We start from the raw sequence: 18,904 nt of genomic DNA, 5'->3' as shown, positions 1-18,904 counted from the left end.
TATTTGTTTTATTGAATAGTTATACAGAAATAATCCTTCAATTTCTCTGTCTCTCTCTTTGAACTCTTCTAGTGTGTATTAGTTATAGCTAGATTTAATCAATCTGTCAGCATTGAAGAATTGTAATTTCAGACTTTGATCTTTGAACTGAAAATCATCTGCATTGTTTGTTTGTTTGTTAAATGCACGTGTTATTGAAAGTGAGTTGGCGTGAGGCATTTAGATTCCACAAGACGACTATGTGGTTTCACCAGAATTTTAGCTTTGATCTTATGAAATTGCAAATGTATCTCGATTTCTCAATGGTCTCAGAGGATGATTATGATATGGTTGTGCAAAAACCATGCTGCGAAGTATATATTTCTTAGTTCAAAATAATCACACTCTTCTATTTATCTTTACTTTGATTTGTTCTTCAAAAGTCACAATTCCTTTGGTTTAGCTCTCTCTCACACACCTTAAATTTCAAGGGTTTTGGTTTTGTTCTTACATTTAGCTTCTAACATTAGTTGCTTATCCTTTTTTTTTTTGCTTCTTTCTCTCTTTTCAGTTAAAATTATTATTTGATCTTACTTTGTTTTGAAGGGTTTGCACTTGATTTATGCATATTTTTTTTATCAATACTATTTGATTATTAATTATTTAGTTTATATTTTTTAAATCCCTTTGTCTATGAAAACTCTGCACAAGCTTGACACAATGTTGATAAGAAGACAAACTTCAATTGCTTCTTGTTTGTGACAACTTTGTTTTAATCCAAATGATTTTTTGCATGAGAAATAAATTTTGAAAAAAATATATGATGCACAACTAAGCTGGTAGAATATTGCCCAGAAATTTTCCCAAATTATTATAAAGTGATATGACAATATTTAGAGTTTTTCTTGTGAAAATACTGTTGCAGGACAACAAAGGAATAAAAATTATGAAAATAGATTCTTGTAATTTTGTTTGGCTTGAGAAAAATATATTGCATATTATTAAAGTTAAGGAAACTCGCTATTAAATTTTATAAAATTCAGAGCTGTCTAAATATATATTTTTAAATTTAAAAATAGCATTTAAGAAGAATTTCAGTGTTAAAAATTAAATTGGAAAAAACATTTCTATAATGAGTTTTGGGGAATCGAAAATTCTATGATGAAATCTTTCTTTATATATGTAAAACAAAGCAGGTGGGGTAGTTTTGGAAAAATAAAAGAAAGTAAGTGGGATAGTTTGGAAAAATAATATTATAATAATTACCTAGAAAAAAGATTTTTGGAATGATGAGCTGAAAAAACTGTTTTAAAATTAATGTTACCATCATTGCCAAGTTTTATGCCTACAAGCTCCAATGGAGCTTGCATCATATTCTCCCCCAAAAACCTCAATGTTCTAAATTTGTCTTCTTTCCTTTTCAATTAAATTCTATTATTTTGTGACTATTTGTTTATTCTTTAAAATAGGTTTGAGCACAAATCCATCACATATTCTCTAGTCGAACTGATCGTCACATTACAAAGGCATCAACCACATAGAGGTTTGTAAAAAGTTAAACGCAGAAATCATAATCGAGATGCCACAAGGTTTAAATTGTAACTTCTTACATATAAATCTTATTTTCTTTCTACCTTCATGCTTGTGATCTTCATGAACAACTATTCCAAAAACTTCTACCCTTCATTTCTTTTTTTTTTTCTGTAAAAAACTTTAATTTAATTAACCATTTTTGTATTTTTGTTTTCAAATACTCCAAAGGAAATCATTAGTTTTTATACTTTATGTTTAAAATGTTACCTAATGTTTTTCTTAATACCTAATTTGAGAGATACTAAAGGATTTATACAAAGACCATGAAACAAATGAGTCTAAAATTTAGGAGTAAAATAGACTACTAATAAGTAATTTCAAATTATGTGTTAATTTAGTTTATTGATAATTGAAATCATTGATAAAATACTTATTCAATTTTTATATATTTAATAATTAAATTAAATTTTGAGTCATAATAATATGGATATATATATATTTTTTAATATAAGAAAAGAGACATGCATCTGAATCTATAATTTATACATTTATTCCACAAAAATATATAATTTGTATATTTATTATCTACTCAGTTATTTTTAAATTAAAATTATGATAATTAATAAATAAAATGTTTTAATTTCAATAAATATATTTTCTTAAAAGTAAATATGAAATATATACTTCTTTGTTTTGGTTAATGATAAATACTTACATATACATCTCGAGATTGAATGAATTCAAATACAAATTTGAACATTTTGAAAATGATAATTATTCAATCACAAATAGAAACGATAAAAGAGCATCAATATTAGTTATTAACATAAACTATTTATATAGAACTAAATTTCAAATAAACTTTAAAATTCATAATTTTGAGCTTCCTGTACATGTATAATAATAATTTTAAGCTTATGAAATAAATAGTCCCACTAACATTAATTTTAAAATTTTTTTAACACATATTATTTAAATGGTAATTAAATGTTTTGATGAATTATAATTAAACGGAGATAAAAGAACATCATTTCAAATTAAAAAATTTGAAATGATATATTTTGTTTTTAACGAGTAGATAATTAATGTATCTGATTTTTTTTCATATATCTTCTAATTATTAATATAAATATAGAATCAATTCATATAACTTATTATCATTTCTTTATATTCATCTAGTCGATTTTGGCACATTGGCATATGATAACAAGTGTAAGATCATCTTCTAAATAAAAAAATTACAAAAAATCTTACTTATACGTCAATCCTGGATCTATAAGGATTTTTTATATAATGAATTTAACTTTTTATTTTTAATTACTATAATCATATTATGAGTTTTCCATATCTATTCTAATATTAAACTATTTTTTTATTGCTGAAGGAATATGTTGAACTTCCTAACCACTTTTCTCGGCTATTGAAAAGTGGCCTTCTTACCACAATTTTTTTTAAAAAACAAGAATGGAATAAATATTGAAATTGTTTTGCATAAATTACCACATAGTGATTATTTTATGTGCTAGGACATATGCATGTTGCTAATTATGGGGGCAATTGGGTCCACTAAGTAATTTATTTTACTTGCATAAATTATTATTATATTTTGCCAACATAAAAAATAGGTATTTCTCCCAATATATAATTTTTAAATAAAAGAGAAAATATATTGGTACTAATTCTACTCACTTTATCCTTTTAAATTTGTAAAACATTATGTATTCTGATTTTTTTTATCGTGAAATTGTGTAATTTATTAAAGTGTATAATATTTTTTGTCAGTAAAAATATTAAGGACTATTTCTTTGCCCCCACTAAAGAAATTTTTTATATGCATCACGGTTAATTTATGTGTATACTAAAAACTATATACCTCTATCACCATCGTGGATGATAAATATTAGATTTTCATTTGTGATGTTCGTTTGGAAAATGGGTTTGGAGGGACTACACTCATTGAACAATGAAGTGAATTATGTGTTGTAAATGACTTAATGGAAGACAACACAATTAGATTGAATATTGATTTTGGTGACCCCCCTGGAATATTTTGTTGTTTTTTATAGTATTGTGTGTGTCTTTCAATACATTGCTATACATGTAATGTTGTGCATTTTAATTATGTTTTGAAAATAATAGGATTCAATAAATTTGATATATCTGTATAGTTTATTTTAATTTTTAGATTAATACACGTGAAATTTGATCAAATTTTATATGACAATAAATTTGATATATTTATTGAATCATTTCAAAAAAAATATTCTAATTATTAAAAAATAAATTCAATAATAACAGAATGCGCTAAAAATTCCATTATATGAGTTAATTATTAATTAATGGCATTAATATTAGCTGAAAATTGATCAACAAAACATCCATATTAATTGTATTAATAATATATTTTCTAGTAATATGTATTTTTACAAAACGTTTGTGTCTGGGATTTGGATACTCTCTCCAGTAAAAATAATTGGAGAGTCTCGAATTTGAGAAACATACATTGTTTGATTGACAACTTCCGTTGTGGCAAGCAATTGGCATTTCATCAAGTGGAGAACCTGATTGGAGCTTCAAAAGCACCATGTATAGACATATTGGACATTAGCAGGAAAAAATATACAAATAATAAAAAATAAAATATATTCAAATTATAGTGCTTCGGAAAAAAATGAAAAAACAAATAAATAAAGATTTTGAATAATATTCTGAGATTAACATGGAGCGTAATAATGTAATCCAAAATACTAACCGAATGTTCCTACTATCAGTGATGATTAGGTGCAGTACTAGTTTAGCATTGCTAGTACAACAAGCCAAAGTTCACTAATATGATAATAAGATTACTAAACCTTAATTGAAGAAGCTAGTAGGAAACATAATGGATAGGAAATGGCTCGTAGTATTTCATATAAGATAACTAATTGATTTGATAATATATTCTGAAACTGAAGATACTCTAGAGTTTTACCAATATATTCTAGAGATATGTTACGAAATTCTAGAACAGCATAAATTCCCTAGCTACCAATGATAACAAGAAATTAAACTTTCCCAAGGTTCAGCATTTGAAAGTGTCAAACCACAGGAGTACTAATGGGATTCAATAAGAACATTGAAATTGAATACAAGGCTGGTGTAAGTCACAGCTAACACAAGTCACCATCGAAATGATCATTATAGGGAAGAGTCCAAGTAGAATTGTCGGTATAGGATGAGAACAGTATTATAAACATCAACATTAAAATTTAAGTAGGATTTGGATCAACATTAAAATCAAATACATTATTTGTCTACTCATTAAAAATAAAACATATCATTTCAATTTTTTTAATTTGAAATGGCGTTCCTTTATCTCCATTTAATTACAATTGATCAAAACATTTAATTGCCATTTAAATACAATAATTTATATAATATGTAATAAAAAATAAAATAGAATCAAAATTAATGTTAGTGGGACTATTTATTTGATAAGCTTAAAATTATTATTATACATGTATAGAAAGCTTAAAATTATGAATTTCAACTTTATTTGAAATTTAGTTCTATGTAAATAGTTTATGTTAATAACTATATTGATGCTCTTTTATTATTTCTATTTGTGATTGAATAATTATTATTTTTAAAATGCTCAAATCTGTATTTGAATTCATTCAATCTCGAGATGTATATGTAAATATTTATCATTAACCAAAATAAAGAAGTATTATTTCATTTTTTTAAGAAAATATATTTATTAAAATTAACACCTTTTACTTATTAATTATCAGAACTTTAATTTAAAAATAACCGAGTAGATAATAAATATATAAATAATATATTTTTGTGGAATAAATGTATAAATTATATATTCAAATGCATGTCTATTTTATTATATTAAAAAATATACATATATCCATATTATTATAATTCAAAATTAATTTTATTGTTCAATATATACAAATTGAATAAGTATTTTATCAATTGTTTCAATTATCAATAAAGTAAATTAACGCATAATTAGAAATTACTAATAATATTAGCGGTCTATTTTACTCTTCAATTTTAGACTCATTTGTTTTATGGTCTTTGAGTATAAACTAACAATATCCTTTGGAGTATTTGAAAACAAAAACACAAAAATGGTTAATTAAATTAAAGTTTTATATAGGAAAAAAGGAAATGAAGGATAGAAATTTTTGGAATAGTTCTTCATGAAGACCACAAGCATGAAGGTAGAAAGAAAATAATATTTCTATTTAAGAAGTTACAATTTAAATAGAAAAATATAATATATTTTAGTAAATATATTTAATTGATTTCACATTGGAAGAAAAACCTATAGAAGAGAAGACAAAAAAACCTTGTGGCATCCCCGATTATGATTTCTACGTTTAATTTTTTACAAACCTCCCTAAGGTTGATGCCTTTGCAATGTGATCAAACCCATTTTAAAGACTAAACAAATAGTCATAGGATAATAGGATATAATTGAAAAGGAAAGAAGAAAAATTTAGAACATTAAGATTTTTGGGGGAGAATAGAACTTGGCAATGATGGTAACATTAATTTTAAAACATTTTTTCAGCTCATCATTCCAAAAACGTTTTTTCTAGGTAATTGTTATAATATTATTTTCCCAAACTACCCCACCTACTTTCTTTTATTTTTCCAAAACTATCCCACCTGCTTTGTTTTACATATATAAAGAAAGATTTCATCATAAAGGATTTTTGGTTCCCCAAAACTCATTATAGAAACATTTTTTCCAATTTAATTTTTAACACTAAAATTATTCTGAAATGCTATTTTTAAATTTAAAAAAAAATACTTAGACAGCTCTGAATTTTATAAAATTTAACAGGGAGTTTCCATAACCTTAATAATATGTCATATATTTTTCTCAAGCCAAACAAATTATAAGAATCTATTTTTCATAATTATTGTTCCTTTATTGCCCTACAACAGTATTTTCACAAGAAAAATTCTAAATATCATGATATCACTTTATAATAATTTGGAAAATTTTCTGGACAATATTCTACCAAGTTAGTTGTACATCATTTGGATGAAAACAAAGTTGTCACAAACAAGAAGCAATTGAAGTTTGTCTTGTTATCAACATTGTGTCAAGCTTGTGCAGAGTTGTTACAAACAAATGGACCTACAAAATTAATAATCAAATAGTATTGATAAAAAATGTGCATAAATCAAGTACAAACCCTTCAAAACAAAGTAAAATCAAATAGTAATTTTAGCTGAAAATAGAAAAAGAATAAAAAAAGGGATAAAAAACTAAAGTTAGAACTAAATGTAAGAACAAAATCAAAACCCTTGAAATTTAAGGTGTGTGAGAGAGAGCTGAACCGATGGAATTGCGACTTTTGAAGAACAAATAAAAGTGAAAATAAATAGAAGAGAGTGATTATTTTGAACTAAGAAATATATACTTGGTGGCATGGTTTTTGCACAGCCATATCATAATCGTCCTGAGACCATTGAGAAATCGAGATTCATTGGCAATTTTATAAGATCAAAGCTAATATTTTGGTGAAACCACATATTGAGTCATCTTGTGGAATCTGAATACCTCAAGCCAAATCACTTCTTTCAATAACACGTGCAATTAGCAAACAAACAATGGAGAATTGTTTAAAAACCCTCTAATGTTTCTTTTTTAAGCATCAATATGTGTATAGTTTCGGAGTCCGCTGCTCCTCACCTCATGACTATATGGAATCAATAATAACGATTCCATAAAATGATAGACTATACTAACAAAAAGAAATTACAAAATTAATGACCAATAGATCCTTCATAACCAACCAAAAACAACAAAAATCAAACTAAAATCCTCCAATTAGCCTTCCCTCAATTCTATCTTCCTCACATTCCATCATGTTCTATTTATTTTTAACTTCATACTATCATCTCATTAGTCTCACTGTTGACAAAAAATGTGTGTTAGACTATACTATTGATTATTATTAATGAATAACTGCACACATCTTTCATTTTGGATAACTTCTTGGTTACTTCATTCCTTTTTCTATGTAAAAAGTATCTATATAGGGTCATATCAAATTACAACAGCTGAGCTAATTATGCAAAAGAAATCAGCAACCAACACCTAGTGATTTTGTACATTGCACTAACTTATTTATGTAAGGAAACAAACAACAAAATTATGAAAGAAGTACATAATGCATTTTATCTAACTTCACCAAATGTAGAAGTACATAAGTTCATTTAAACTTATGAAAGAAGCAGATACAAACATGATTTAGTTCATTTTAGTCGATGGGAGACTTCAACACAGCACTCTTTGTCCAAGGTTACCCGCCACAACTAAGGTGGGTTAGGAGTGACCACAACTAAGACATCTTTCCTACAATTCTTGTACATGTTTATTGAGAAGTTTAATTGAACGGCCATAAAAAAGAGTAGTTGATAGAATCTAACAAGATATCTGAGAAGGAACTGAATGCACCAAAAGCTGGAGTAGCAACAGTAGCAGCACTTACACCATCACCCTTAGTTTTCTTTTTCTCAAACATAGCAAGTCCTTCACCCCAATTCAGCCTTGGCTTCTTACTTGTCTCTTCAATCACATTGTTCACACTTGTTTCCACTATATTCTTGTTCTTGTCCCTACCCTTTCCTGTGCTTTGAGAATAGAACCTTTCAGAAGTATTGTTCCCTTTATTAAGTGATTTCCAGCCCAAAGAATCCTCCCCTTCATAGTTCTTCTTCTCATTATTATCATGGTGTTGTTCTTTGGAGTTAAGTTTCTCCATAGTGTTCATAGAACGTGCATGAGAGGGAGTACTTCGCACATCATCAATGCGCCTTGGCCAGGTTCCTTTAGAAACTAGTGCGTAGCACCACCACTACCACCATCACCCAATTTTCTGGGACCTGTACAGAAAAAAATTAATATTCTAGTCAAAATTGGTAAAAATATGAAGGAAAAAAATCCATAGAAGCTAAGTATATATTCTCAAGGACAAAAAAGGAGAAAACAAATATATGTGTTAGCATACATGAAAATTCACTTATTTGAAATAAGATTTTCAATTGGAGACATGAATAAGTTTTTCAAGTTGACTTGGTATGTCTAAATTTTAGTAATCCTTTGAAAGTAAATGAAATTCAGTGAGCTCATAAAAAAATAATATTAATATTAATATTTTCTCAACTAAATACATCTTTGACTTGGAATCATAATGGGGAGGTGTTAGGTATTGTGTTATAGCATTGTTGAAAACACAAAAAAGCATTGTGTCTATATCCACATTTGAAAAAAATAGTCATATTTGCCCATATACAAGTGTAGATAACAACTACCCCTATTCCCATAGTCGCTAGGCAGCTATATACCCTTATCTACACATGTTATCTCACTTTACTTAAGAATAAAACTGTTGAAGATATACTTTTGTAACTGCATAATATTTTATTTTTCAATTTTTAAAATAGGATTTAGTAAATAAGTTGGTTTCTTATATTTTAGGAATAAGTCAGTTTTAATGGATTAGCCTAGTCAATAAGTGGTTCCTATCTTTAAGGAGCAAGTTAGTTTTAATATTCTGTTTTGCTAATATCTTGTTATCTAATTAGTTTATCTTTTGCTATTTATTGTATCGCTGCTGAGAACAATTTGAATAAGAATAGAATAATTATATTTCCTCCGCATATGCATTGTCTCTCTTCTCTCCTCTGTTTTTATAATTTCCTCCACAAAACCAACAATTGGTATCGAGAGCCTTATTCTTACGGGACCTCTACCATGGAAGGTGAAGCAAGTTTTTCCCACATAACTCTTCCAATCTTTGATGGAGAGAATTATGATCTTTGGGAAGTGAAAATGCAATCCTACATGGAGTCTTTGGATTTATGGGATGTTGTGGAAGAGGATTATGAAATATATCCGCTGCCTGAAAATCCCACCATGGCCCAAATTAAAAATCACAAGGAAAGAAAGATGAAGAAGGCAAAGACGAGGTCATGTTTGTTCACTGGTGTTTCACAAATGATATTCATCAGAATCATGACTCTTAAATCACCCAAAGCAATTTGGGATTATCTGAAAGAGGAATACGCTAGAGATGATAGAATACGAAGCATGCAAGTGCTGAATTTAAGGAGGGAATTTGAGCTTCAAAGGATGGAAGAGTTAGAGACAATCAAAGAATACTCAAACAAATTGTTGGGTATTGCCAACAAGATAAAGTTGTTGGGAAGTGATTTTGCTGATTCGAGAATTGTAGAGAAAATTTTGGTAACGGTGCCGGAGAGGTATGAAGCATTTATAACTTCATTGGAGAACACAAAGGATCTGTCGAAAATCACATTGGCAGAAGTGCTACATGCCATGCAAGCTCAAGAGCAGCGAAGGTTGATGAGGAAGGATCGTGTTGTCGAAGGTGCTTTGCCCGCCAAACATCATGAAGTTGATGAAAGCAAAAAGGATTTTTTCAAGAAGAATAAACCAGCAAGCGGCAAAAATAGTGCAAACAACCAAGGTAAGGATAAAAAGAAAAATTATCCACCTTGTCAGCATTGTGGCAAAAAAGGTCATGCACCTTTCAGATGTTGGAGGAGACCAGATGCAAAATGTAACAAGTGCAACCAGATAGGACATGAAGCGGTGATCTGCCCCAACAAAAATCACCATGATGAGGGAGCTCAGATTGCTAATCAAGAAGAGGAGGACCAACTATTTGTGGCCACATGCTTCTTGAGTAGTGAATCAAGTGAAAGTTGGTTGATTGATAGTGGTTGTACAAACCACATGACATATGATAAGACTTTATTCAAAGATTTGAAGCCAACTAATGTCTCAAAGGTCAGAATTGGGAATGGTGGCTATATTCCTGTAAAAGGAAAAGGAACTGTTGCAATTTCAATGTGTTCATGTATCAAATTAATATCAGATGTTCTTTATGTACCTAACATTCACCAAAACTTGTTAAGCGTAGGTCAGTTGATTAAAAAGGGATTTAAAGTGTCATTTGAACATCAACATTGCTTTATCTATGACATTTTTGGCCGGGAAGTTCTAAAGGTTAAAATGAAAGGTAAAAGCTTCTCATTTGATCCAGCAGAGGAAGAGCCTACAACCTATTTCACTCAAGTCACACCCACGGAATTCAAGCACAAGAGACTTGGTCATTATCATCTTGAAAGAATGCTAAACATGAAAAAAAGGAAATATGCAAAAGAAAATTTGAAGAAGTTTCAAATGGAGGAATGCAAATCTACTAGCACACTAATGAATCAAAAGGAGAAGTTTAGAAAAGAAGAAGGTGTTGATAACATTGATGAATGATATTATGAGAGCTTGATTGGATGTCTAATGTATCTCACTACAACAAGGCCAAACATTCTATTTGCTCAAAAGAACAAAACTGGAACTTTTGTTGACAATCAAGTAGCCATTGCTATTGCAAACAATCCCGTGTGTCATGGGAAGACTAAACATTTCAACATCAAGTTCTATTATTTGATAAAGATGAAACAAAGTGGTGAAGTGAACTTAATTTATTGTAAGTCTAAAGATCAACTGGTTGACATATTTACAAAGTCACTACCTATCAACAAACTTGAACTCAAAGAATTGGAGTTTGCAGTTCCAAAAGCAAGGAGGAGTGTTGAAGATATACTTTTGTAACTGCATAATATTTTATTTTTCAATTTTTAAAATAGGATTTAGTAAATAAGTTGGTTTCTTATATTTTAGGAGTAAGTCAATTTTAATGGATTAGCCTAGTCAATAAGTGGTTCCTATCTTTAAGGAGCAAGTTAGTTTTAATATTCTGTTTTGCTAATATCTTGTTATCTAATTAGTTTATCTTTTGCTATTTATTGTATCGCTACTGAGAACAATTTGAATAAGAATAGAATAATTATATTTCCTCCGCATACGCATTGTCTCTCTTCTCTCCTCTGTTTTTATAATTTCCTCCACAAAACCAACAAAAACCAACAAATCAAGAACAAAATACTAATTGACAAATTACAACAGTTGAATTAAAATAATTATTCATAAATCATACAAAACATAACCATTCAACATGATAACATGATCATTTAGCATTACTATTATTATTAAATACTCCAAACATAATCACATAATATAAATAAGTATAGGACAAGGTGGGTACTATGACATCCACACCCGCATCGATCTCTTTTAAATTTTGAAGGTAAATTCATCCATGGATGCATTGCTATAGAGCTAGAATTTATCCTTTACCCATAGATAAAATTGAATAATATGTATATCGAATTAAATTATAAATTATTCAAAATTTTAATTTCTTCATAATTTAATTAATAGAAATTGAACGTCTCAAAAGTACTCTATTGATAAAATTATAAGGCATAAATTATGGTGAAATGTTGTTTGTAAGACCTGCTGTGCAAAAGATATTACAATTAAAGAGGAAATGGAAGAAAAAGAAAGAGAGAAAGAGATAGAAGTATCATGGGTAATGAAAAGAGATTGAGATAGAAAATATCGTATAAATTACTTTTTTGTTGTTGTATAAATAACAAAACTCCAACATATGAGTAAATCAATTTGATTTCTTGCAATACATTTTTATCTTTTCTCATATTCTGTTATCCTCTTTCTCTTTCCTCTTGCAAGGTTATAGTTAGTCTCCCTTTAGACTCAAAAGCTTAATTGATGATATATCAAGGTGCATAAATTTTAAATCACAAATCTAAGTTCAAAACAATAAAATAATCACCTATATGTTGGTGAGCATCTTGTCATAATGCATCAAGAATCATAAGTTATAAACTATATATGAATCAGACAAAAATGTTAAAGAAAACTCACCAACATGTGGAAATCGAGTAGATTCCTAATTCTTAAACTTGAGAAAACCACAATGAGATGATGAGTGTTTTTGTCTCGCAAGAGATCCATACCTCTTGCTTCTTATCCTTGATGACTCTATTTCAATCCCACAACATCGATTCAGAGGCATAAAAATCAACCCTAGTAGCACTGAGCACCTAGAAAGAACTGTGTTCACAACAACAATCTTAGCATAAAACTAAATCAATTCGAATAGAACCAAAATTCCACAAGATTAGCACCAAAATTCTACAACTTTAACACCAAATTTAAGATTTCCTACTCTATTGAAAACCTAAGGCTTTTCTAAAAAGAAAAGAAAATCAACAATAAAATCAAACCTTCAATTTTTTTGGTATGGAGAGAGGACCACCGCTCTAATTGAAACTCAAATCAAAGAGACTAACACTCTATTATGAACTTAAATGGAAGCCTTGAATTCTAAATATAAGCAGGTAAGTAGGAGTGTCTATAGTTTTCTTATTTCAATATTGTGGCCAAAAAGGTAGAAAATGGTCAAATGAGATGGTCAAAATATATTTATAATAATTTAAATATGCTTAAAAATAAGTGTGGGACCCTTGTCGCCTAGAAGTCACCCTTCCCTCTGCCTATACATGATAGTATTTTTAAAACAAAATGCAAATCAATTGGAGAGCTACCGAAGTGCATTGAGGTATAAGTGAGTTGATTTTTAGTTTTCAATTTGTGCAGGTAATTTAAATTTTATCAAATTTATGTAAGTTTTAGATTTTTACCAAATAAAAGAAAGTTGCAATTTAATAATTCGATTAATGCATATATAAGTTCTACTTGACATCTAAAACTTATTAATATTTTATATTTAATAATAATTTTTTTTTCAAATACGATTTTTTATTTTTCATTGAAAAATTGTTCTCATATATGGTTTATTGATATTTTAATATTAAAAAATAAGATTGCCTATGTCAAATATGATTTTATATTTTTAACAAAATAATAAAATTTCATTTTTATGTATAAACCATAATTTCATTACTATATTTCAATGTGTGCAACTAATTTACAATTTTAGTAAATATATGTAAGTTTTAGATTCTTTCCAAATAAAATTAAGTTGGTTTTAAAGAATATGATGAGAAATAAGCAGATAAAATGTATTTGACTTCTTCAAATTATTAAAGTTACTTTTAATCAACAATCATTCCCATATATGACTTTTCAATACTTTAATGCTGAGTAATTAAGTTATATTTGTGAAACACAACATAGTATTTTTTTAAGAATATAATGAGTTATTCCTTAATAAAAACACTATAGTGAGTCATCATTTTCATGTATTATCTATAATTTTACTTTGAGTATAACTATACAACTTATAAAAAATTATACCATTAACTAATTAGAAGTTTTACTATGTGACTTCTAAAGTAATTATTGTAAAAGTCATCACAGTTATATTCATATATAACAATTGTGATTAAATGACAATATAAAAATCTTTACACTATTAATATATTTTGATTCAATTATTTTATTTTATTTTGCAATAAACATGTTTGTCATACATATGTAATTTGTATCACTGACAAATTCTGTAAGACATTACTATTTTTTAGGACGACAATTATTGTTATAATATATAAAGTTGTGACTATAACAATTTTGTAATATGATATTTTTAATCAATTTATCATCTACATAAATTTAGTTATTCTTTTTATTTCTATATTTTATTATACCACTTTATTCTTGCTTTTTAAAAAAATATAAATAGGAAAACATCTAATTGTCTTTTTAGTAGTTACTATGAATTTGAGTCACTATTTAATTAGTGACAAATAAATTGTTACTAATAAATAAATATTAAAATGGTATAATAAATTATTTAGTCATCACCAACTAATACAAAACCGTATGCTACGACCCTCCATCAGCAACAATTTCTAAAAAACCATCGTCAACGAAAACATGGTGGCAATTTTATAAATAAATAGATATGGATGGTGTTGGTTCTTTAAAAAATCATTGTCAATGAAAACACAATACCATGAGGGATTTTTAACACTTATTATTGTATAATAAAAGTTAAATTTTTTTTTTTACAATTTCTATTAGTTACCGAAACTATTTCTCCATCATATATTATATCTCTTTAATGCATACTCACTGATGATCTACTATTGTATTATCTAAATTATTTAGTCTTTATCATGTTTCACACATATATGTAAGTAATTAGCAAATTACATGGGATAACAACTAACATGTTGATTAATTGGCGCAAAATTATTTTATCTTAGCTAGTCGTCTCAAATTCAAGTACTAAGTGTAGAGTTATGTTAAATATTTAAAAGGATAGATTTATCATGCACAATAATCCTACCTAAGTTGAGCATAATTGTCTTTACTAAAAATAACAAATGATTTATGAAAAAAATGACACAAATTAAGAATTAAAGCTTTGTTCCTAATACCATGTAAGCAATGTTGCACTACTCTTCCATAAGAGCTTTCAAAACAAATGAATAGTTCATTAAATATCCTATCTTTTCAAAATCGTAAATCATTTGGTTCATATATGATAATTATTTATTATATATCATATTTTCAAACTTACAATCCTTGTAAATATTTAAATATATGTTTGTCTTTTATACATGGTATATCATATTTAATATTGTAACATAAGATTATTTTTTGGACTTATGAAATTCTTTCACTACTCTTTATGCTTTCTTTTTTAAATTATTTTTTTCATAGAATTATAAAAAAATATTACACTTTAATATCTTAAATTCCTTTTTCCATAAAATATAATAAATGTTTGGTATTTTATATATATTGCTTTATTTAATAGCTAAAGTCAAGTAATTGACTAAAATTAATTTGAGTGTGAGACATTAGTTAAAATAATTTGACTAAGCTTAGATTAATTCATTGGTGTTATGTGATGTTAGGATTGGGCAGAGGGAGTATTTTGTGTTCACGTGTGAGGGGCCCATTAAGGGTGGTTCCAATGCTTTTTTCTTATTCTTGCTTCTAATCTCTTCTTTTTTCTTCTCACAAACAGTCAAGGTATGGAGAGTTTTTCAAATAAACATCATGAACCATGTGTTTTTTTTTAATTGACTTAGGTCTTAGGGGTGTTTGGGCACATGATTTTGCGATGGAATTTCTACTCTGTTGATAAGGAAGTGAAAAAACTCCATTTTTAGGTTTGGGCTAAGACCTATTTTGCATTTTTGAAACTTTGACTTTATGTTTTTGTGAGATTGAACCATTTCTAAGGTTTTTTGGGTCTCTGGATCTTAAGGTTTTAGCACTGCTTCTAATTAATTTTAATGGATTTTCCTTTTACTTACCCCAAATATTGTAGTTTCTATTTTTTGATTTTTAATAACTTTTGTGGGCCTTATTTGGAGACACCATTTGGTATGTTTCTTGCCCCAACTATGGGGAGTAACCAAAAAGGTTTTTCTGAGCAAGATAATGAAGGAAATTATTTTTAATGACCAAACACTACTACAAAAAGTACATTTAACATCGGTAGATTAACATCGGTTTTCTACAAAACTGGTATTAAGCTAAACGCGGTGACATATTTGTAAATAATGTATATTCCTTAACATCGGTTTTCCGAAAAGCCAATGTTAATTAAAAGACGTTAACATCGGTTTTTAAAAAACCGATGTTAACACCATTAGTTAACATCGGTTTTTGAAAAAATGATGTTAACGTATCATACGATAACATCGGTTATTCATAAAAACTGATGTTAAAATTGATGTTAACGTCTTTTAATTAACATCGGTTTTTCAAAAACCGATGTTAAGGTATGATATATTAACATCGGTTTTTCCAGAAAACCGATGTTAACGTTAACACCATTGGATTAACATCGGTTTTTTGATTAAAAACCGATATTGTACATATATTTTAAAATATAAGAACCTGAGCCCTACTACTTTCCTCGCGCTTTGTTCTTCGCTTCTTCTTCTTCACTTCTTCTTCTTCGTGACCGTGAGTACAATTTCTTCAGCTTCATTGTACAGCTTCTTTGCGACCGTGACACGTAGCCACGTTACCTAGGTACAACTTCTTCTTATTCTTCTTCTTTGTAACCGCAAGGACCTTAGTCTTTGTTGTCTTCTTCTTCTTCTTTTTCTTTGTAACCACAAGGACCTTAGTCTTTGTTGTCTTCTTCTTCTTCTTCTTCTTCTTCTTCTTCTTCTTTGTTTCTTTGTTTTAGGAACTTTTGCTCACTGCAAGGATGTTTGTTTGTGTGTGTTGCAAGGAGTTGGTTTGTGGAAGTCGTGCTCCTGCAAGGATTAGGTTTTTGCTCGCAAGGTGTCATTTTGAACGAGGTAAATTGTTTCATGTCTAAGCTTCATTTCGTCTAACCTACTAGGTTTGTGTTGTTTCGGTTAACCCTAGGTACATTTCGTGGTGACCTGATCGAGGTACGAGGAAAGCTTCAAGTCTCCGCGCCATTGTTTTAGATCTCACTGCCATTGTTTTAGATCTCACTGCCATTGTCATTGTTTGATTACAGAAAGATACACTAAGTCCCTGTGGCTTTTGCTTACACTTACTAATATGTAACCATGCCATACTCATCCTAAACGACACCGTATGTGGCCCTATAGTTCTATCTGTTTTAAGACCCACCATTATTAAGAAAACAAGTGATAACACCACAAGCTGAGAAAAATACACATCCTTGGTTGTAACAACCAAGGATCCAAACTAAGCACTCACACACGTCACAACCAGCAAATACTTGAAACCCATGTTCTCAACTCATCTGGTAATTCAACACATTAAAGACATTTTCAGCAAAAACAATGCAGAATAAGCTACTTAATAATCATAAACAACCAATAAATATATTTATCTACTCTCTATGTCTTTAGTTCTACGAATGAAGTCACCAATCTAATAGTCTGCTATGTAATATTAACAGAAATAAAAAAAACATTTTTAAATTAATCTGATTTTGTGCAGTTTAATAATAACTATTTATACTGTATAAAAAAACATTTGTCAACACTGAACAGTTGTCCATGAAGATTATCCAATTACCTGCTTCTTTATCATAGATTTGTCTTCAACAGAAGTAATTTGCCTCATAGTCAAAGATGGAGAGCTTCCCTTTCTAGTTGAAGAAGCAGGTGTCACTGTTTTGTTAGGAGTTTTTGATGCAGGCTTTGAACTTTTTGGTGTTGAAATTGGGGATGCCTTAGAAGTAGGTAGCATTGATTTGTTCTTAGTCTTGGCTGCGTTGCTACCCTTACTCACAGAGTTAACTTGTCCAAAATAGATGATGAGAAATTAAAAACCAGGCTAACCAAATACCCAACCTTTAAGAAAGAACATGAATTTGATGGATATATGAATTAAAGCAAACCTAAACTTCCTCTGGATGATTCAATTTCACATCTTTTACTTCAACTTCTGAAGCCTTTCCTGTCTCCTTGAACACAACATGTGAAATTTCCTTTACATCTTCAGCTTCAATGTTTTTGTTAGGACTTTCCACTTGTTTCTTGGATGCATTTTTCTGGATGTCACCAATAGATTCATTAACATGAGTCCTATGGATGTCACCAACAGAACTAGTTTGATGCTCAACCCCTTCACTGGAACCTTGAGTGTTGTTGGATATATCATGTTCTGGATCAGTGTTACCACTCAGATCTATTCCACTATGTTCTTCTAATCCGAAAGAATCTTTCTCCCTTAGAATGCATAAAATCATCAATAAGCATCATAGCTTGGAGACTATCAACAACAACATGCAAATGCTCCCTTTTAGCCTCAGTTGCCATTTGGAGGCCATACATACACTACTACAAAGTAGTGTTGGAAGCGCCCACGTTCACGTTCCAAATCTTTTATTATATTTTATTTTATTATTTTGGAACATTTAGTTATTTTGAATCTGGTCCATTTTCCATCTACATTCAACCCATATCTTTGCAATATATTTGCAACCACCTTCAGTAACAAATCACGTACCCATCCTTTATCTCACGTACTGATAACTTCTTATCTCACGTACTGATAACTTCCTATCTCACGTTCTGATAACAAGTTGAGAGCTCTGTGATGGACAGACTCTATAAATAGGATGGGGTGCTCTCAGTTTTGTATCACCAAACGCACTTCTCTATTCAGAAAAATACACCATCTATTTAGAGTGAGTAAGGGTCTGGAAGAACAAAACTGCCTTCCAGGTTCGTGTGTGTGCCGCTTCGCGTCGATTTGCAATGGCTGAAGGTACGCTCGTAATATTTAATTTCCGCTGTTTGATCTGAATATGCTATTTAATTGATTTGCATGTTTAGATCAGTATATGTATATTTTTACATTTGGTATCAGAGCCTATTTGTACCTCTGTCTTGTTTATTGGGTCGTTCCTATTATGCGGAGTTTATTTTCTGAGTACATGCGTGTTATGTTTTAAGCCTCCTTAATTCAAAATAACATCAAAATTAGGAATGATATGAGTTTTCTAATTTTTCTATGATTTAAAACGTATTTTTGGGTGTCTAA

Source organism: Glycine max, chromosome 17 (assembly GCF_000004515.6).
Source record: "Glycine max cultivar Williams 82 chromosome 17, Glycine_max_v4.0, whole genome shotgun sequence".
Classification (NCBI taxonomy): domain Eukaryota; kingdom Viridiplantae; phylum Streptophyta; class Magnoliopsida; order Fabales; family Fabaceae; genus Glycine; species Glycine max.
Note: the sequence above shows the minus strand (reverse complement) of the source record.